This window comes from Dasypus novemcinctus, chromosome 5 (assembly GCF_030445035.2).
Source record: "Dasypus novemcinctus isolate mDasNov1 chromosome 5, mDasNov1.1.hap2, whole genome shotgun sequence".
NCBI classification, from domain to species: domain Eukaryota; kingdom Metazoa; phylum Chordata; class Mammalia; order Cingulata; family Dasypodidae; genus Dasypus; species Dasypus novemcinctus.
The window spans coordinates 98,782,338-98,804,642 of record NC_080677.1 but is presented as its reverse complement, the minus strand read 5'-3'; the positions used below and the strand labels follow the sequence as shown (position 1 = coordinate 98,804,642).

The following is a 22,305-nucleotide window of genomic DNA, read 5'->3' as shown; positions in this document are numbered from 1 at the left end:
ATACACCATTTTGCTCTACCATATCTTCCCTTGCTATGTTTCTGGATTATTTGTTTTTGCTTAGCCTCTTAATGAATATAATTCATCAAATCATAGCTTGTTCAACAGTAACCAAATGAAGGGGCTTTTCTTCTCTTACTTAGACCGGGAGAAATAGGGAGTCAAATAGCCTAAAGCTTAGTTTATGGTGGTGGTAGTAACCAGTGGAATCCAGCAAGGAAAGTGATGAGGGGGACCAGACCCCTATGAAGGAAGTAGCAGTTAGTTGTGATAGAATGAACCTCAGGAACTAGACCTGAAGGGATGGTTCAGATAATTTTATTCCTGCCTGCACTATTCACTTTTTATATAAAGAACATGTTAAAAGCCAAAGCAAATGGTGGTGCTACATATTAAATATCATTGGGGTGTCCATTTAAAGTTACTGGGACTTTGTAAAAAGTATAGAAAGGCATCTTAAGGGATGCTTGTAAAGATCCTAAATTAATCCATATCAAGTATGCTTCAGCATACTTTTTTTTTTCAGCACAGTTGGTCAAATGTGCACAAATAACCAATGACTTAGGCTTTCCAGTGTGGCTGTTACGAAAGATATCATAAAGATAATGAAATGCTAACCCTATAAGATGAGATTTGGAACACAATTATATCCTTTGCATTGTGTGATGTAGAGAAGTACTTGAACAACAGTACACAAGAAACAGTCTTTCTCCCAGTCCAGTAAATTCATTTTACATAAAGGAAGCTATTTATATAAATAGAAGACATGGCAAATAGCAGCCATTTGGTAACTGGAAAAGTAGTTCAGGTGATTTTGATGTGATCCAGGGATAGGATTCAGAAGGTCCATATAGCTTCTGAGATATAAGCATATCAAAGAGCAAAAATGCTACTTTGAACCATAACTTTTTTCTAAGGAAAGTAAAGCCAGAGATCTCTGAAAAGGCTTGATGCTAGCAACAGAGCAGATGGCCCCTTTGTTGGGCTGAGCACATTGATTCTTTCTTCAAATGTTTTCCTAGGAAGACAATTGTAGCAGTTTGGTATTATTTATGAATTCCAAAAATAGATATTGGATTATGTTTGTAAATTGGTCCATTTCTCTGGATATATTAGATTGTATTGGATTCAGAGATTTCACTCTTACTTGATTAAATTATGATTAAGGCTTTGATTGGGTCACATCAGTAGGACAAGACAGAGGACTTAGTTGGAGTTTTAATGTCGGAGCCCCTGGTTTGCAGCCTGCATGTGTGAACTGGACCTGTGGATCCTCACGGTCATGTAAGAGAATTTCCCAGCTTGATATTTGGACAGTCATCCTCTCCCAGAAACTCATCAAGGACCTTCACTGGACTTTCATCAGCACCCTTTTGGCTGACTAATACCACAATCCCAGTGTTTTCATCAGATACTCAAAAGGGTCTGCAGGAAAAATGTGTAACAGTGAGGCTCCTGAGGGTGGGGACTGTTTTGCATCTACAATGCCTGGCATGCCTGGAATTCAACAGGCCCACCATTTAATGGCTGAATTAATTAGCAACATATATAAGGTGCAAAGGAATAGAAAAAGAAAGGCGTTAAGAGATCAGAACTTTTAAAAGTAATTTTACATTGTATGTTTCTGGATTTTATTTGTATTCTTTTAAAACTCAGTGTGCCTCTCTTTTGTCTCTTTTTACACAGACATGTTAATATCTCCAGGTAATTAAGCTTCCTTTTTGATATTTCCTCCTTCTTTCTATGTATTTATACTTTTCAGAGGCAAGGTGACCCATTCCTTTCCTTGATTTTCCTTTCAAATATCAAAGGCAAATTCTTTTTGGAATTCATCTTACAAATTTCCTTTAGCTCTGGACTTGCAACAAACCCAGATGAAGATTTTCTGTCACTTTAGTGCTAGCATATAGCTGGTATGTGAGCTCATGACTGGCTTAACCATTACAATTGTTAGATTATTTGATAGTTAATGGAGGTGGAACACTCTGGGTTCTGGGCTTCTAGGTTCTTGGTTATATTGAGTAAAAGAATTTAAGGACATCATAGGGTAGGCAAGGGAGTAAAAAGTTTATTAAGAAAAAATAAAAGAGATAAGTACCCAACCCAAGACATGAGTTGCAGGCATGCTACAGGGTGAGCTGGGCATGTAGGGCCCCAGGTTAGGCCTTTTTAAGAACTTTCCTCCTTCCCCTCCTAATTTTGGGGAGAGGCCCCAGCTGTTTGCTGTTTTGGTTACAACCCCACATGTTAGCTCTCAGCACCAGTGGGAGGCCTGTTTGGAGTTATCTGGGGCTTCCCCTTGACCCCAGAAAGATTTCCAGATGAGACCTCATGGCCAGGGTGTAGGTGGGGTCTTTTCTACTTTTCCAGGCAGGGTCTCATGGCCATATTCTCTGCTGCGTCCCAGGCATCTTCTCTCTTTACCTATACTAATCTGACTCAGTGGTTGAGAGTTAAAAATTTCTACAGACTTACTAACAGTATATAATGAAAATGAGTCTCTGACCAAAATCTGCCACATACAGAAACATTTATTAAATATTTATTATCATGTGGGCACTAAACAGCATAAAATCACTTACACCTCTTCTATAAACTGTATGAAAGCCCAGTCACTGTGAGGCAGGAAATCTTTACCTGAAGAGATGAACACAATCTGTCTAAAAGTTTCATTTGGTCTTGACACAGTATTTTGGAGGCAAGAATATTCTAGAGGCAGTGTCTTCAAGGATCACCCTTAATGGCACAGGCTTAATACGGTCTTATGCCTTTTTCATGCAATGGCAGGGAGTGTTCTAAAATATTTTTTCTAATACATATATCAAAAGAACAGTAATTTCACCAATGAGTCATTTCTAACCTTTGTTATACTGATTAGCAGACAATTCTTTGGTGTTAATGGAAGATAAAGATATCCAAAGTACTTGTAGTACCTGCTTCTGGGAGGCAGCCTTTCTTAAATATGAACTGACAACTGCACAAATGTAATTTTGATTAGGGCTACTGACTACTAGAGTTTAACGCAAACTCAAAAAAAAAAAAGTATTATCACAATGCCAAGACTGAAGTACTTCACAGTAAAAAAACAAACATCACAACAGTCTCTTAAACTAGTCCTGCGTTCTTGAGACCTCTCCACTTGATCCTTCTAAGATAGATCAGCTTCTATGGTCTTCATGAAAAGAGTAGCATTTGGGGAGTGGATACAGTAGAATGTTTAGTGGAAAGAGGACTGACTACCTAGAGTTGAAGTAGCAGCTCCACAGCTTGAAAATAAAAATTTTTAAGAGTATTGGGGTACACTTGACAAGCAGAGATGGGAATGTCACTCCTGGCAATTTAATGTACACACAATTTTGCCATTTAACTCACGTAAAATGACTGGTCATCTACCTGGGAGATTAGGTCCCTTTTTGGACTTGCCATTCCTGGCATTCCTGCCTTCACTTTCTCTGCCATCTAGGGTCATAATCCTGATAAATTTTGCCTCTGCAGTTTTCACAGCCATTCAATAACAAGCCTGTGTATTCTTCCCCTGTGGCACTTCCCACAGGGACTACATACTTTGTGGAGCTTAGTGCAAAATGAAAACGCAAGACCCTTGTTCAAAAAAGCAGAAAACAGTTCCGTGAACAATACTAAGCAGTGGTTTCATGTTCTCTTTCTTCTCTGTCATCTTTTTTTACTTGCTATTTAATGCCTCTCTCTCGGGTACAGGGACACTCAAAGTGCCACTGTAGACACTCTCATAGGCCTTGCCCAATGACGATGGGCTCCCGATCCGCACCCCCCCACACACACACACAGCTGCTGGATCTACCCTCCAAGCTTCTTGCCAGGACTGGGGAAAATCTCAGGCCCAATGAAAGGCAGGTGGTGACCCACAAGGCATTGCAGCTTCCACACTATGATGTGCTTAGTACCCGAATTGCCCACTGACCACCCATGGAGCCGCTAGGTCCTGCCTAGCTCCTCCTCAGTGTCTGCACACTGGCCTCTAATTGGGGCAGAAGGCAACAAAAGTCACTTGGCTGAGGTAGGGCCGAGGAAATCAGGTCCAGTCCAGGGTGCTAGAGAATGGTGGAACTGGCAGCAGAGAGATTTCCTGAATAGTTTGGAGGCAGCGGGAGGTTGGCCTATGTATGAGGTGTGGCTCCATGGCTGGGATGCATGATTCACTTTCTATGTCTCACTTACATAACACACGTTTGAAGGATGAAATTATTAGGAATTTCAAGCCTATGGCCATGGAACTTTAAAAGTAAGCTGCGGGATGTTTCTGAGTAAGGGTGAGTTCTCAGGTGCAGCTGTGCTGGTTTTGCAACCACCAGGCCTGCCCTGCTATCTCTCACACCCTTCAGTTCTTTCCATTCCCACTGTTGCCAGATAAGCTCAGAGCTTTATCTCTTCTCTCTGCTCTTTGCCCAAGCTTCTTAGTTGATGGCTTCCTTTGGGTCCTTCCCCCGCCGTGCAAGATAAAAGTACTTAGTGCCACCCCTGTTAAGAAACCGTCCAGGACACTCCCTTATCTTAAGCTTCCTTTGTTGCATTAGTGGTCCCCTGGGACTTAGTCCCAGTGTGAATTTTCCACTCATATACCTCAATAGCATCCATTGTCCTGGCCAGCTTTATTTCTTGCACACTTGCATTTGGGCACAGTGGTCATTCCTATTCCTTTGCCTTAGCATTTATCAAGCCTGAAATAAAATCCACCATCTTTCACGGCCCATTTGGAACTATTTTCTCTTCATAAAGACTTCACGAAAAATCTACCTAAAATCAGTTTACAACGGGACCAGCCTGCTCTCATCTCCCACACTTGGCCACTGCCCTCACTATTTGTGCATTTCTTGCTTCTCCTGTCATCCCCACAATATAACTTCAAGCTACTATATTCAGGTGCCGTGGTACATGGGCCATCTTTCCTAGGATGGTGTTATGTTCCTATTAAGAGAACAAGAATATTTCCTGAATAAATGACTTGAAGAACTCATTATTTCTCATTGCAGTGTGTTGAATGGTGGTCCCCCTAAAGGATATATCCATGTCCTAAACCCCAGAACCTGAGAATGTGACCTTATTTGTAAAAAGAATCTTTGCAGATGTAGTTAAGATAGGGATCTCCATATGAGATTATCTTGTATTTTCCAGGGGGCCCTAAATCCAATAACAGACTAGTGTCCTTATACAGACAGAAAAGGAGAAAACACAGAGAGAAGAAGAGATCTTGTGAAGATGGCCACAAGCCAAGAAACCTTAGAGTCACCAAAAGTTGGAAGAGGTAAAGGATTCTCAGAGCCTTCAGAGGCATCATGGCCCTTCCGACGTAATGATCACAGACATCTAGTCTCTAAAACTGCAAGAGAATACATTCCTGTTGTTATAAGCCAGTGAATTTGTGGTAATTTGTTAAGGCAGCCCTGAGAAACAAGTACACTCGTCATTCCCTAGGCTGTATGGAGAATCAGTCTCAGTCACTTCTGTGTGAAAACTAGAGCTGTTTTTGTCTAAGAAGCTAAAGAGAAATTGCCTCAGGGCCCTTGCATAATATGTACTATTTGAATTCTTCAAGATGTCAATTATCAAGTCCTTCAAGCTCTGTCAAATACTGACATTCAAATTACACAATTTTTCAAGAACGCTTTGTTAAGCTAATAGTCATAACTCCCTGTAGTGTGCCTTCTTTTTTTAATTAAACTTTTTATTTTGATATCATTAGATTTACATGCAGTCGTAAGAACTAAGAGAGTACCCAGTTTCCTCATATGAAAGATCATGAATGAAATCTTGAAAACTATAGTGCAATGTCACAACCAGAATACTGACATAGATGCAATCCCCTTCAGATTGCTCCAGTTTAATTGTTATCATGTGTGTGCATTTAGTGTATATAATTGGATCACCTGTGTGGGTTTGTGTATTGGGCACCACAGGCAAGAGAGAGAACAGTTCCTTCTCCATTAGATCCCTCATGTTGCCCTTTTATAATTATGCCCACTTCTCCCCTCCCCCACCTAATCCTTGAGGATAACAATTTGGATGAAATCTCAAGGGATTTATGCTTAATGGAAAAAGCCAACCCCAAAAAGTTACTGTGTGACTGATTCCATTTATATAATATTCTAGAAATGATAGAATTATAAAAATTGGGTAACAGAATTAGTGGTTGCCAGGGCAGGGGTGGGGGTGTGTGTGTATTCTCTTCAAAGTGAAACTTACTAAAATATTTCAGGGGTCATATATGCCTCAGTGTCCTTATACACAGCTAGTTAATTTATTAGACACTATTTTGATACTGGTAGTATTCAACCCCTGCCTCAGGAAATACACTGAGATACAAAATGAGACACCCCACAATGGAATTATAGGTTAAGCCCTTTGGGCTAAATAACCTACCATGTATGAGAGTGATATGAAATTGACTGAATAGAAGAGAACGAAGTGGGGGGAGGGTGTGGAATTGAGGAAGTGAAATAATAGTGATCACACAAGGAATAAGTTGAAATAAGTTAAAGTTCTGTGCCACTTAAGGAACTGTGAGAGGATTTGATATTGAGTTGTTTTAATTTGATAAAGCTGCTGAAATGCAGATACCATAAAATGGATTGGCTTTTACAGTGGGAATTATTAGTTTGTAAGGATACAGTTTCAAGGCCATGAGAAAGTCCAAATCAAGCCATCATCAAAGTGAAGCTTTCTTCCCAAAGACTGGCTGCTGGTGATCCTGGACTCCTCTGTCATACAGCAAAGTTCATGCCAGTGTCTGCTGGTCTCTCTCTTCTCTTTCAGGTTTTGTTGCTTTCAGCCTCCCACTTCTGTGGCTATTTCATTCTCAACTGAAGTAACCTAATCAAAGGGTACTACTTACAACAGGTTTACATCCACAGCAATGGATTTTCTGGGGTCCATACAGCTTCGAACGACCACACAAATTAAAGATTTGGGAGAGTTAGGTAGCTTGGGATGTTAAGATACAGGTACAGACAGTAGTGATAGGCAGTATAACTTCTGGCTTCCTGGAAGAAGTAAATGGACAAGTTATGAGCATGAGCACACAGTAGGTCTACATGCTACTGGCAATGGAGAGATGGCAAGAGTAAGTGGAGGTAAGAGGGGTGAAAAGTGGGAGGAGCCAACCCGCAGGAATCAGTGCATGTTGTTTGTGAAGAGCCTGGAGATGAGATGAAGAGCAAAGCTCTGCAAAAAGGAGTCCAGACTGGATCTTTGGTACAACTAAGTAAGACCTTCATTGAGACCCAGGACAACAAGAAGCCCACCAAATTTTGCATGTAAATCAGGGAAAAGTGGGTAAGGGCACTTAAGAATTCTGAGACATATTTGATATGGCAAATATGTTTCATCTCCAAATCCAAAAAATTACAAAACAATCTCAAGCCCTAAAAAACAAAAAAATAAAACTTCGGAGGAATTGTTATTGTTTCCATTTACAGAGTGGAAACTGGCTTGGAGAGACTAAGCAACTTGCCTGAGGGCACTTTGTAGCAAGTAATAACAGACTCAGCCAGAATCTAAATTCACTTGTCTGACTCCAAATCCACCCCTCTCCCTGACAAGGATGGGGACAGCAATGGTGGTCTGGAAGTGTGGAAGAAAAGGAGAATTTAGGACAGTTAAGATTATTTTGGAATCTATTGCATCTGTAGGTTAAATTTCCCACTCGTGGTTTTTCAAAGTAAAGTCAGCACTTTCCCTGGCTTTGCTTCATGAATAGAGATGGAAAATTTGACTATTGGAGAGGATTCTGTGAAATACCAGATGCTATATTTAAGCAGACATTCTCTGGGTAGATACATGTACATTTTAAAATATGTATCAAGCCTCAGCGAGGCTAACGCATTAATACAGGAGCATTTCAAAATGAAAGTGCAAAAAAAAAAAAAAAAATGAACAGTTTAGGGATTCATAAATAACCTTTCATATTTAATCAGGATACCAGTACTGAATAGCTAAGACATGGTAACTTTTTTGGAGAGGAGTGAAGAGGCTGTACTAGAAATTAACCTAAAACCGAAAATGCAGCTAAGGAAACAAATGGATAGCTAATCCCAGTTCCTGTTTCTAGGTCCTAGGTATCTCAAGGAAAGGAATTCTTCTTTTTTTTTTTAAAGATTTATTTTTTATTTATTTCTCTCCCCTTCCCCGCCCTTCCCACCCCAGTTGTCTGCTCTCTGTGTCCATTTGCTGTGTGTTTTTCTGTGTTTGCTTGTATTCTTGTCAGCAGCACCTAGAATCTATGTCGCGTTTTGTTGTGTCATCTTGCTGCATCAGCTCTCCATGTGCGTGGTGTCATTCCTGGGCAGACTGCACTTTTTTCGTGCTGGGCGGCTCTCCTTACAGGGCGCACTCCTTGCACGTGGGGTTCCCCTATGTGGGGGACACCCCTGCGTAGCACAGAACTCCTTGCACGCATCAGCACTGTGGGGCCCAGCTCATCACACGGGTCAGGAGGCCCTGGGTTTGAACCTTGGACCTCCCATGTGGTAGGGGGACGCCCTATCCATTGGGCCAACTCTTCCTCCCATGGAAAAGAATTCTTGCATATGAAATACTGCCAGTGCAAGATTTGAAAGTCAGGACATTGTCAGAGATTCTAATGCTTCCATCTAATTCCTTGAGGAAGGTGATATTGAAGTAAATAATATTAGGAAAAGTCCCAACGAATTTTAACTACATATATTATACTACATGAAAAGAATACTGGAAGATGGAAACAAGCATTTGGTAGGTTTGGTTTTATCTGTTTGTTTTGCTATTTGTATATTTCTTAGACATGTTGCGACCACATGGGTTTCAGTCTCCTGGAGTTGCTAAACTATCTTTAGTGACTAGGAAACTCACTGGGGAACAGCTCTTAATGTGATGCTAACAATTGAATGATATATTGTTACCAATATTCCTACCTTTTGCCTTTCAAACAAAAATTCATTTCAATTTAATATAACTAGAGATCTTAATGTTTAAGAATACAACCACAGGGATAGTCTTTTTCCTTTTTTCCTTTTCTTTTTCTTTTTCTTTTTTTTTGCTTAGACTAAAGGTTTGTGGCCTCAGTGTTTAATCAATATCTGAAGTTACAACCTAATTATGTTTTAGAAAAACACAAACGTTCAATATTAGTTCCTTTAATCCTTGACAAACGGCTTTCTGGTAGGCTTTCTTTTTAAGTGGAGTTTGGAAAGAAGTGATTTTAGATGGCAAAATGAGTCTTATTCATTATGTTTATTAGAATTATACATATTCTATGAATTCTTTGCTCTTAAGGGGTGTGGTCACATTTTCCCATTTGCTCTGTGGCAGTGGGTAACATAAAGCATTTTCTCCCAAGCTCTGATAAACAAAAATTTTGAGATATCTTATAGACTATGTGAATATTATGCACATGCAAAGCATGTGCGAGTGCACATATGTGTGTCTGTGTAACCGTGTTCAGGCTAATCCATGATTTCTGTATCTTTGATTGGCATTATAAACATATCATATTGCATTTAAGACTTCTAAAAGGTATTTTTTAAAGACTATGGTACTGAACGAGAAATTTTTCTGGTAGGTAATATTTTATAAAACAATTATAAACTGTTCTGAGGAAGCTAGAGTAATCTTAATTGTTTATGATACACATTTGTATATAATTTCAGGGAAAGGGAACTTATTTTGTAGTCAAGGTTTCAATACATTTTTAAAATGTTGTTTACCTTATGCAGTATATCACTTAATAATTTAAACTAACAAAAATGGCAAATTTCCCCACAAAGAAAAACCTACTAAAAGATCTAATCTGGAAGCAGATGTAGCTCAAGCAATTGGGCTCCCATCTACCATATAGAAGGTCTGGGGTTCAAAGCCCAGGGCCTCCTGGTGAAGGCAAGCTGGCCCGTGTGGCAAGTTGGCCCATGTGGAGTGCTGCCACACGCAGGAGTGCTGCCCCATGCAGGAGAGCTGACCCACACGGAGAGCTGGCACAGCAAGATGATGCATGCAACAAAAAGAGACACAGAGGAGAGAGAATAAGAGACAGAACAGAGCTGAGGTGGTGCCAGAAAATGATTGCGTCTCTCCCACTCTGGAAGGTTGTAGGGTCTGTTCCTGGAACTCCCTAATGAGAATACAAGCAGACACAGAAGAACACACAGCAAATGGACACAGAGAGCAGGCAATGGAGGGAGGGGGATGAAATAAATAAATAAATCTTGGAATAAAAAAAGCACTAACTAATCCAAATCAGAATCCTCTAGGGAGTAGAAAAAAATAGGTATCATTTATCCAAATTTTTATAGTGTCCTGTATATTGCTAGAAAAGTTATAATAGATTAAAAATGTGTTCATTTTATGCAAAAATACATTTGTTATAATATGACTTCATTGTAATTTATCTATGTTTCAGAGTAAATTAAAGTATTTATTTTGTACATGCTATTGTTAATGTATCATATACATTGCCATGAAATCTGTAGGCCCTCTACCCTCTTTGACTTGACTATTTTTGCCCTTAGAAGAGCCTAGAAATTAAAAAATTTAATTACTAACAAACTAAGCAGGTCATATTTTTAGCTGAGCTAAAGAAGAACATGTCAAAAAATGGGAAGGATGGCCTCTGAACTGAGGATCCCTACATCAAAAGCTAATGTTGGGATGTCAGCAATGATGATTTCTCTTCCAATGACCTAATCTTTTGCCATAACTATTAGCATTATAACCCACTGATGTACCCTTGCTACAAAGTATTTTCTTGCCGAATTTGCTATTTAAATTACAGTAATTGTTACATGGTTATTCAAGGGACACTCAGTACAAAGTCTTTATAGCATAACTGAGTTTGGGTTCAGGTACTCAGCTGAGTTATCATGAGATTTTTTCTTGATGATCCATAATGCCTTCTGCAACAACTTGGGCAAAGTAGGATAACTGATAGGATTCCAGCATCAAGGAGAATAGGAACGGGGATGAGCATGGGGAAATGGACTTGGATATTGAGCATACCCCTTGCAAAAACAGAGCATGAGAGAAAAGGAGTAGAATTTTGGGCGAGACATTTGGCAGAGTTCCAACCTGCTAACCAAGCTGTGAAAATGTCTGGAAATTTGGAGTCTAAATGGACATCTAGGTTTCAACTTGGCTGAAGTGATTCCTGGCCCGGAGAGCAGGAAAGGGCTTGGTGAGACAAGAGAAGCAACACTAATGTCTCATGGTTTATACCAACATGTTCGATGATGTTTGAGAATTCCAAATGTACATTTTTTTAGTGAAAATTCTAAAAACCACATCTAGGAGTAGTGTTTTATCAAGCATAGATATCATAATTGCTCCTTTTACTTTGTTTTAATTACCCTACCTCCTATTTTCTGCTATTATTTAAATGCCAGGAGAGTTTTTGGTCATCTCTTAACAGGTGAGTTTATAATCCAGTATAAATGCAATTTAATGTTTTGAATTAATCCTATGCCTAGAGCTGGTTAGCTTGTTTTGCTTTTTGGCTAACAAACCTTTTCCTCCATGTTCTGTTATTTATTGCTATGCAACAAACTGCCACACATTTAGCAATTTTTTTCCCATGAATCTGTGGGTTGGCTCATCATAGCTGGGCGGTCCTCCTGCTGCATGTGGTCTGGGATCAGTCACGTGGTGCACTCGAGTTTAGCTGGGACCAGAACATGCCTGATGGCCTGAAGCATTTGGGGCTAGCTTGGCCTCCTCCATATTGTTTCTCATCCTTCAGGAGCCTAGTCTGAGCTTCTTTACATGGTGACAGGATCCCACGACAGTGAAATGGAAGCTGTAAGACCTCTTTAAGGTCAAATTCAGGGTCACACAGCAACACTGCCACAGCATTCTAGGACAAAGCATGCCTGGGGCCACCCTACATTCAAGAGGAAGGAGAGGAGATGCATGAATTTACAGGACTGAGAGGAATTGTTGGGGGCCATATTTGAAAACTATCTGCAACTCCACATGCAGAAAAATGATGCCAAATGGAGTAGTCTGGTTGAGAGTGGATCCAATAAAATCTGAGGCTATTCATACATTTTATGTTTAACTATATAATGTAATTTTTACATGGGAGCTATTATAGTATGTAGTTTTATATAAAACCCAGCACTCAGGATGGAGTGAATATTATGTTCAAATATGTAAAAGAAGGCTTTGCAGTTGGTCATGTGGGTTTAATCTTGGCCCTGTCAGGTACTGACAATAGGACCTCAAGTAAACCTTTCAGTTCCTCACTGTTCTCCTCTGTGTTTATAGGATTATTTTAAGGATTAAATGAGTCAATATATGTAAAAAGCTTGGAAAAGTGCCTGGCACACAGTAAGTATAGAATAAACATTAGCTTTAAAAATATAAATTCTCATTAGCTATTATTATGTAACATAGCAACACCTATTTGGATTTAACCTCCTGAAGCTGCCAAGTTCTTTGTAGTCTTATTAATCTTATCCATTAATCCTGATTACTTCTCCTGCTTCCTCCATTGCTTGCCTAGTTAAAAAAAAAAAAAAAAGCATGATTATTATCTTTATTCTTTCACAGGTGGAACAAGTGACTTACCAACTTCTTTTTTTACTGTAACCCATATCAAGAAATTGCAACCCAGCACTATACATACAGAAACTCATCCACAGGTAATACTATCACAAAGAGTCAAGACACAATACTTAGGCAAGTTGTGCTGTAAACTCTGATGTTTTTGTCCTTGTCAGTGAATCAATAACAGTATGCTACTGTGATCCTTTATATTAATTTTGTTACTCATGAAAGGGTTCTAAGCAACATATCACGGTCAGTGGAGAATAGGATATTAAACACACTTTCTGCCCAGGAATTGCACAAATGCACTTGTTTCAGGAGTGGTGCTGTAAGAATAAGGCATGTGTAATGTCCATATAGGCCATTGTGTACAGGTCAGTGGAGTAAAAACCTCTTTTGCAACTATGGTCTGAATTTCCTATTTAGGAGGCTTCATAAATTCTTTCATTTGGACATGGTGGACTAAATATGGAATGTACAGTAAGTATTGTATTTGGGGTATGATAATAAACAAGTGCCTTCTTGTTTGGTACTAGAGAGAGTTAGGCTGGAATTTCAATTTTCCTACATTGTATTTTCAAGTAAGTTATTTAAACTCAGTTTCTTGGTTTTGGGATTTGTTAAAGTAATGCACAAATCATATTTACCTCAATTGAGTTGTGAGAATTAAATGAGAACATATACACAAAGGTCCAGAAGGGTGTTTGGCACATTAGAAGATACTCACAATGTGTTTCTTGCTTCTTCCCCCTGCCGTGTATCACAAACTCCAAAATTTGTAGTTACTATTTATGTTTTGTGTTTTATATTGCTGGAGGAAAGCTAAGATTTAGCAGAATACCTATTGTGGTCAAACCTTATTATTTCTTAATGCATTTAATTTCTACAACCATGGAGTGTCCCAATATTCTAACTTGTAATAGTTATAAACTAGGATCTTGGGTATGGGTCTGAATTATGAAATAAATTTTGTTCTCACAGGTCTTCTGTAGATATCCACATGATAGTGGGAAAAATGTCTTAACAGTGGAGAAAAACATTTTAACTGCTAAGTTGAAACCAACAAAATGATGTACAAAACTAGAAGCACTATTTTTTAAATAAGATTTTATTGAAGTATATCATTTATACATGAACATTCATAATAAATGTATAGTAAAAGTTGTGAACTTACAAAACAAACATACAGGGCTCCCATACATCACCCCAGCACAACACTTTGCATTGTTGTGACATTTTTGTTACAAACTATGAAAGCGTATCTTCAAAATATTAGTAACTATAGTCCATATTTTACATGTGCTGTATTATTCCTCCAACTCACCTGATTATTAACACCCTGTATTAGTACTATACACTTGTTATCACTCATGGGAGAACATTCGCATATTCTATTAACCATAGGCCATCTTCCACCCCTGGATTCCCTGTATTATACAGCCCCATGTTTTGTACAACCCATTCAAAACGTACTATAAGTGGCTCTCATTATCCATCAGAGAGTTGTTCTATCATCACCTCACTCAGTTTTAGAATGCTTTCATTACTCCAAAAGGAAAAATCCCACGTCCCCTTATAACCTCCTACAGTTGAATTTTAAAATCAATGTACAGTGTATCTTTTTTACCATGGCTGCAAAAAGTTACAATATTACTGCTAACTATGGTCCATTAGTTACATAGTTGTAATTTTCCCCATGTTATCACCATATTCATAACACTTTGTATTAGAACATTCTTACACTATTAACCTCAATCTTCAACCACCACTAAAATCACTGTTTTACATACTCTAGATTTTTCTCTAGTTTCCTTTCAATTGATATCTACTTCCAGACTACCTCTTTCAGTCACACATTTATAAATCAGACGTGTTAGTTATATTCGCTATAATGTGTTACCATCAACTCCAGTCATTTCCACTTTTACAATAAACTATATTAAAAATTCTACATACATTGAGCATCAGCTCCCATTTTCAACCCACATTCTATTTCCTAGTAACCTAAACCTAGAGTTTACCTCCTTGAGTTTACTCATCCTGTTTGTTTCATATTAGTGGGACCATACAACCACTATTTTTTTCCCTTGCGTCTCGCGTATAAGGTTACGTAACGTCTAGGGCCCCTCCCCAAAAGATTTTCTTGAGCGGTTACACAGCTCTTAAGAAGTCAAGAGTAAATTACCTGAAGTCCTAGGTTGATCGGGCCATTTCCCTGTTTCCTAACTGGTTGACCAGACCTACGGTAACTACGGAGCTACGTGGATCCCTGGGATATGGCCGGTCATTTAAAAATTCCTGCGTTTAAAGTTGGGATTATAAAAATGTGTTTACGGGCGGCCGGCGGGGGGGCGGGGGGGTTGTGACACTTTTTCCCATCCGCGGAGGTGCGCCTTAGGCGCAGGCAGCGGCGGCTCCCACGTGGCAAGTTCAGATTGCGCAGCGTCGGGAGATGGGTGGGTGGGCGGAGGCGGGGCTGCAGCCCTCGCCCTCGGTCTCTGGTCCTGTCCTCCGGCCTTCCTGGGCGCGGGATCGGTCCTCCACCGCCAGGGGGCGGGAGCGGCTTCCCGGTGGCAGGGACCCATTGGTCGCCGCGGGGAGTCGGGGAGGAGGCCCCGCGGCGAGCTGGCTTCCTCCAGGCCACTCGCGGGGGTGAGGGGAAGCCGGAGGAGCCCGGGAGGAAGCGGAGGCGGCGGCGGAGGAGGGAGCGGAGGAGCGAGCGGGAGGCGGCAGTGGCTGGTCCCGTGGTCCTCCCGCAGGACTGACCGCTGGGCGACCGGAGAGGCGGGCGGGAGGCCGGTGAGACTGCGGGAGGCGGACGGGGACGCCGCCGGGGCGGGCGAGGGAGCGGGACACCCGTCTTTCCACCCGGGCGCACCCCCGCGGTCCGCGGTCGGGGGCGGGCCCCGGGGCACACCCTGGTCTCCGTGGCGCATTCCGCTCGGGAGAGGGCACGAGCAGGACTGGAGCACTTGGGCGCGATGGGCTGGGGGTCCGGGCCGTCGCCCGGGCACAGGCACCCCTGGCCGGCGTCCTCGAGGCTCCGCGGCGGGCGCCGCGACGCCTGCACCTGGCGCTGCGTCTCCGCTCCTGCCGGGGGCTCGCACCTGGAGCGCGCGCCTAACGTGATGGCCCCAGCTCGAGGTCTGAAATGTGAGCTACGGAGTGTTCTCGGGGGACGGGATGGAGTTGGGTGTTGCATATGAACTCTGGAGTGTCGTCTTGGCTCACTTAAATTTTAGTATTTCCCAAACTACATGTTATTTTAAAAACCTATGCAGTCCATTCGGTGTTCGGAGCCATTGATGATGTGCTGTTCCTTTTTTTCCTTCATTTGTTGGCTACTCCCGTCTCAGTTCTGTATCATGTTTGGAAGATTGCTAGTACCCCTAGATCCAATATTATGAATAATGAATTGATGATTTAAAATTGAGATTGCAGCTGTGATTTTTTTAAAATTAGCGTTTTCCTCACCCTCTACATTTTAAAAATGAAGTATAATTATTTTTAGAGATCTGCTATTTAATTGACAGAACTTTTTCTTCATTTCCTTTTATTTCGTCAAAATACATGGATCCGAGGTCTGGGAACTTAAAGTGCCTGCATAAAGATACAGTAACACTAGATAATATTCTCTTGCCTACTATGTAGTCTCTGTGCTCAGTGCTTTCATATACACATTTTATTTAATTGTCACAGCAACCCAATTTCTCTTTCCAATTTTACAGTTGAAAATATGAAGCTCAGAGAGGTTAAGTAAATGTTGGTGCTGACAGCAGATCTCAGACCCTTTGGATCCTTGATCATCTTGCCGGACTAGTGGTATACAGTAACATTTTCCAAGTTTTTGGAACCATTACTGTTATTCATCTAGTTCATTAGTGGAATACAAAGAGGTTTCAGTTATACTTAGAAAATAAAAGTTAACAACTCACCTAGTGCCATTCAGTAAGAAGTTGACAAAATCAGCATCCAGTTTCCATCACTTTAACTACCTCTTCCAGGGGCTGCCTAGTTCTCTGACTGACAAAATACTTTCAGTTTTCTACAGGTGTGAGAAGCTTTGTTTCACAGATTCTGTGTAATATTTTCTCAGTTCATTGAATACTAGCATTTCTTAGTAGTTAGACTTTTAAAAATATTGACCCAGGGATTCTCAACCTGGGGACCTCAGAATAATCAATGAGGCTTTTGAAAAGGACACGGCCAGGTTCCCTGAAAATTTCTATTGTAGGAACTTCCTTTTCAAAAGGAAGTCAGAATAAGATTAAGAGCCACTGGGTTAAAGTGACTTTTAAAATATACTTAGTGGATGATTTATTACAATTAGAAAGTTGTAATTCCTTGGGCATTGGTACCTAATTAATTTTTTCATAATTTATGAAGCTGCATTTAAAAGGAAAAAGTAATTGGAGAGAGGGCCAAAGGGCTAGGACACAGATAAATGGCAAAAAGGAGTGTTCCTTGTGGGAATTCATAAGGATATCATATTTTCTATCACATATTTTAGGTTTTAAATTATCTTCTTAAAAAAACTTATTCATGAAAAGATAGAATGCTAGATTATGAAACAAAACAAATTAGGGTGTCTGCCATGTCCTGGTAATCATAGGTATTTTAGATACTGTAAATTAGACAGCGTGAGCCCTCACAAAGTTACTCACTTTCTCTAAGGTAGTGAGTCTTTTTTTTTTTTTTCATTTTTAAAATATTTCTTAAAACTGAAAGATATAAAAAGCAAAAGAGGTCTTGGGTCTCATAAAAAATTCTCAGAGCTTAATACAATAGCCACAATTTGTTTCGAACTTAATCCAGAAAGATTCCTGGCCTGAGGTCAGATAATTTGGGTTTTAAGCAGTAGTTCTGCATTTACCATTCCTTAAATTAAATTACTTACTATCACACAGTGCCTTATTTTCTTATTCTCATTCCCAAGATCTTCAAACTTCAAAAGACTTTGTGATTTCATGCAGTGCCTGGATTATCATCTATTGACTTTTTCTCAAAGGAGGAAATTGTAGCCATACCTCCCAGTCTCCAGTGTTTACCCCATCAGTATTCTTTAATTCTCTTCATTGGCTTGCTCCGTTATTCTTATATTACTTATATGTCCTTTTTAATAATATAGTTAATTTCATCATCTGCCATTGTTGATTTTTCTGGTTTGCTCTGGTGAGCTTTTTCATTCAATTTCCTTTTTTCCCTCCAAAGCCAATATTCATCTAGTATCAAATTAACCCTTTTAAAGTATACAATTCATTGGCATTTAGTGCAGTCACAATGTTGTGTAACCATCACCTCTGTCCAGTTCCACAACATTTTTGTAACCTAAAAGGCAGCCCCATATCCATTAAACAGTTACTCCCTGTTCTGCTTTCCTGAACCCTTGACAACCACTAATCTGCTGTCTCGATAGATTTACTAATTCTGGATATTTCATATAAATTGGATCACACAATATATGATCTTTTATGTCTGGCTTTTTTTTCACTTAGCATCATGTTTTTTAGTTTTGTCCACTTTGTAGCATGTATCAGTACTTCATTCCTATTTCTGGTTGAATAGTATGCCACTGTATGTTTATCCATTCTTCATTTGACAGATGTTTGGTTTTTTTCCACTTTTTGGCTATTATGAATACCTCTTTTGTATTCATTCATCCCTTAATACACTCTGGTGATTTTTCATGTGCTAGTGAGAGAAAGTTATATGGACCTCTCTAGTAATGCTTTGGTTCAATTATGGTGGTATGTTCTACAAGGCTTGTTAAGGTGGTACATATCAGGTGTACTAAGCTAGCTAATAATACCATTAATTACCTGCAGTAAGTGGTCATTAAAAATGACTTTTGAAGGATCTATGGTCAGTAGAAATGAATTTTTTACATTTCAAAATTTAACTCTCGAAGTTTCTAACTACCTGTTATTTGGAAATGGCTACTAACTTGGATTCAGGGTTTTGTTTTTGTTTTTTGTTTTTGTAGAAAGGTGTGATACTATTACGTTCATTCCAGAAACCTAGGGCAGGTGGAAACACGCTGTACCTCTCTTTCTTCACATTGGTTTGACTGACAAGATTATATTTGCCCTGGTACACTTCAAGTTTGCAGACTGGTTAAAGACAGTATAAGTGGAGTGGATATGGGGTATTCTGTACATTTATTCAAAACTGGAACCTGTAGCTTTTTATTTTATATATTGTAAAACTGTTATGAAGATAATGAGTTAGACTAAATTTGTGCTTCTCTGTTCTCTTTTGCAGAATATGAAGTGGACTCTTCCTTACGTTCAACTTCTAATTGCTAAAATCTTTTGTTTTATTTTTTCCCATTTTCCCCAATAATAAATATCTATTTCTTTCTCTCCTCTCTTTCTCTGGACAGTGTAGAGAAAGGTCGTTTAGATTACCAATGTTTAAACACATTATTATAGAACTCTGAAGGAACAGGCAGAACTAAATACCACTTTTTAGGTGTGTTCGGTTTTTTTTGGTATGTCTGTGCCCTCAGTTACAGAAATCTGACCATCATTTCCTTTCTTCAACTGGGTTATAACTTCTTAAGCAAAATTCTGCTTGATGCAGAAGAAGAAATGCAAGAAAACATTTGGGTGATTTAAAATATAGTACTTTTGTTCTTAACAACTCAATTTATTGATAATAATAAAGCATAAATCCATCTAAAACATACACTTATTGGTATTTGATATAATCACATAGTTCATTCATCATTTCAATCATTATTAGAGCATTTTCCTTATTCCAATAGTAATAAAAAAGACAAAAAGAACCTCACACCTCTCAATCTTTGTTTCCCCTGCCATACATAGCTTTCCATCTCTAATTTGTGTTTAATTTGTAAAAACAGTATTATATATGTAATATTACCCATATTTGTATTTCACATGAGGTTTCCCTCTGTTATACAGTCCCACGTTACATTTTTAAGCTTTTCTTCTAGTAATATACATGTCCTTAGACTTTCCCTTTCAACCACTGTCATACCCATGTAATAGCTCTGCTGGTCACAAACACCATGATATGCTCTCACCATTTCCATTCATTTCCAAAGATTTAAAAACAACCTTTTTACCAGTTCTGCACAGATTAATCCTCAGCTTTCCATTCTCTACCCTCCTTCTAATTTCTGGTGACCCATATTCTAATTATTAGCTCCATGAGTTTGCAAAATATGTTTAATTCACAATAGCACAATCATACAGTATTTGTCCTTTTGTAGTAGTATGGGATCAGGTGTCTGGCTTGCTTCCCTCAAATAGTGTCTTCCAGGTTCATCCATCTTGTCATATGTTTTACAACTTCATTTCTTTTTATTGCCGCATAATATTCCATTGTGTGTATATGCCACAGTTTGTTTATCCATTCATTAGTTGTGGACACTTGGGTTTTTTCCGTTGTGAATAATGGCTGCTATGAACATCAGTGTGCATTTGCCTATTTGTGTCACTGCTTCAGTTCTTCTTGGTATATACCTCTTGCAAGCAGGAGTTCCCTTTGTCCCATTCCTGGCTAGTGTCTCCAGTCTTATCACTCCTGGCCTCCCACTCCTCAACCCCTCAAGAGACCTGGCCCAGAGGCAGGCTGATTTCCATTCATTGTTCAAGAAAAATAAAAATTCTTATCATTTGAATTTTATCTTCAGCCTTTTTTGGCCTAGATCTGCCTTACTTTTCTCGCAAACTTATCTGTGTGTTAGGATTGGTGTAGTATAGATCTAAAGGCTCAGATCTAAGCATAAATGAGAATCAGCTGGGGAGCTCATTAAATATGCAAGCGTTTTTTTTATTGACTTTGTAATAATATTACATTAAAAATATATATGTGAGGTCCCATTCAACCCCACCCCCCCACCCCCCTCTCCCCCCCCAACAACATTCGTTCCCATCATCATGACACATCCATTGGATTTGGTAAGTACATCTTTGGGCACCTCTGCACCTCATAGACAATGGTCCACATCATGGCCCATACTCTCCTCCATTCCATCCAGTGGGCCCTGTGAGGATTTACAATGTCCGGTGATTACCTCTGAAGCACCATCCAGGGCAGCTCCATGTCCCAAAGACGCCTCCACCTCTCATCTCTTCCTGCCTATCCCCATACCCATCGTCCACCATGTCCACTTTTCCCAATCCAGTGCCACCTCTTCTATGTGGACATTGGATTGGTTGTGTCCATTGCACCTCTATGTCAAGAGGAGGCTCAGATTCCACATGGATGCTGGATGCAATCCTCCCATTTTCAGTTGTAATCACTCTAGGCTCCATGGTGTGGTGGTTGTCCTTCTTCAACTCCATCTTAGCTGAGTGTGGTAAGTCCAATAGATCAGATTGTAGGTGCTGGAGTCTGTTGAGGCTCAGGACCTGGCTATCACATTGTCAGTCCAGAGATTCAAATCCCCTAAATATATCTTAAACCCCAACATTAACTGCACCTCCAGCACATTAGCATGAAAGTCTTATGAAGGGAGATCCCATCTGAGTCCAGATTCATCACACATAAACACCATTTCCAAAGAGGGGCCATCTGCCCTGGTAGTTAACCCCATCGGCCATGACCATAACTCCCATAGGTCTCTTTAGCCCTCAGAGGAACCAATATCTGGGGGTTGTATCTGCTTTATCTGTCTCTCTGACTCTGCTCAGTTGTGCATGAGGGCAATCCTTCTGCCAGCCTCCAGACTCTTTTTTAGAAACTCGTAGCCATATAAACTCATTTCTCCTTTCCATTTCCCCCTTACTTTAGGTCAAACAGCATTTTAAAGTCATGTTATTTTATGTAGACATGGATATTCTGCTGATCCGCATTGAACCTTCCGTATAAGGTCATTTTCCAGTTGCATCATCAGTTGGTAGTTGATAGTGATCCCTTGTTGCCAGGGAGGCTCATCCCCGGGTGTCATGTCCCACGCTGGGGGGAAGGCATTGCATTTACATGCTGAGTTTGGCTTCGAGACTGGCCACATTTGAGTAACATGAAGGCTGACAGGAGGAAATTCCCAGGCACAATGCTGCTCTAGGCCTTGTTCTTATTTTAGGCTTATCAGCTCCCAAGCATAGTCATTAGTGTTATGGGCTCACTGTTGAACCCTCACTCCCTCCCGGTCCCCGCCTATGCAAGCCTTTTAATCCCCACTCCTTGGGATTCTTATTCTGCAGTAAGGCTCAGGAATTTGCATCTGAAAAAACACATCAACGTATTTGTGATTCTGGTCTCCCTGCTGGAGGTGACATTGTATTTAAAACTGTAAAGAACTAGATAAGATGTTTCATTGGATCTAAGATGCTATAGCTTTTAAAGTACACCATTGTTTTATATATTATTAAGAAACAAAAGTGTGTTTGTAAGTTTCATCCTGATTTCAAACAAGTTAAAATAAGGGAAGCAGTGTGCACCTTAGAGTCAATAAAATAAGGTATTAGGTTCCTGAGGAACCCTACAAAACTCTTTTTGTGTTGAAAGGTTGTAAGACATTGGGGCTATCAGATAAAAGAATTAGAACTAGTTTCTTCAGACCTTGACCACATAAAACATTTGTAAAAAATAGTTTAATATAAGGTGAGCTTTCTTGGTATTTATTTGTAGTGAACATAGTAGTGATGGCTTTGTTTTCTTGTGCAACTTGGGTATGTTTTAGAGTGTGATGTGCTTTAATTTGGTCCCAAATTCTTTTCATCCTGCACCTTTTCAAGTTATTTGTATTGGTGGTTCAGAATACAAATAACTTGTATTTGAAGATTGTGT

General features: G+C 39.8%; 1 protein-coding gene across 2 annotated transcripts in view; it reads left to right on the top strand.

Annotated features, from left to right (window-relative positions):
- Positions 1-14,677: 14,677 nt before the first annotated feature.
- The window catches only part of FAM3C (FAM3 metabolism regulating signaling molecule C), a 56,725-nt gene continuing 49,097 nt past the window's right edge, over positions 14,678-22,305 (top strand). The window contains exon 1 of one of the 2 annotated variants that reach the window (XM_058297287.2): positions 14,678-14,788. The gene's annotated coding sequence lies outside the window, so the exon portion shown is untranslated. Of the gene's footprint in view, positions 14,789-15,138; positions 15,343-22,305 lie in introns of those variants that run through there. The other variant, XM_004459224.5, reaches the window with a different exon arrangement.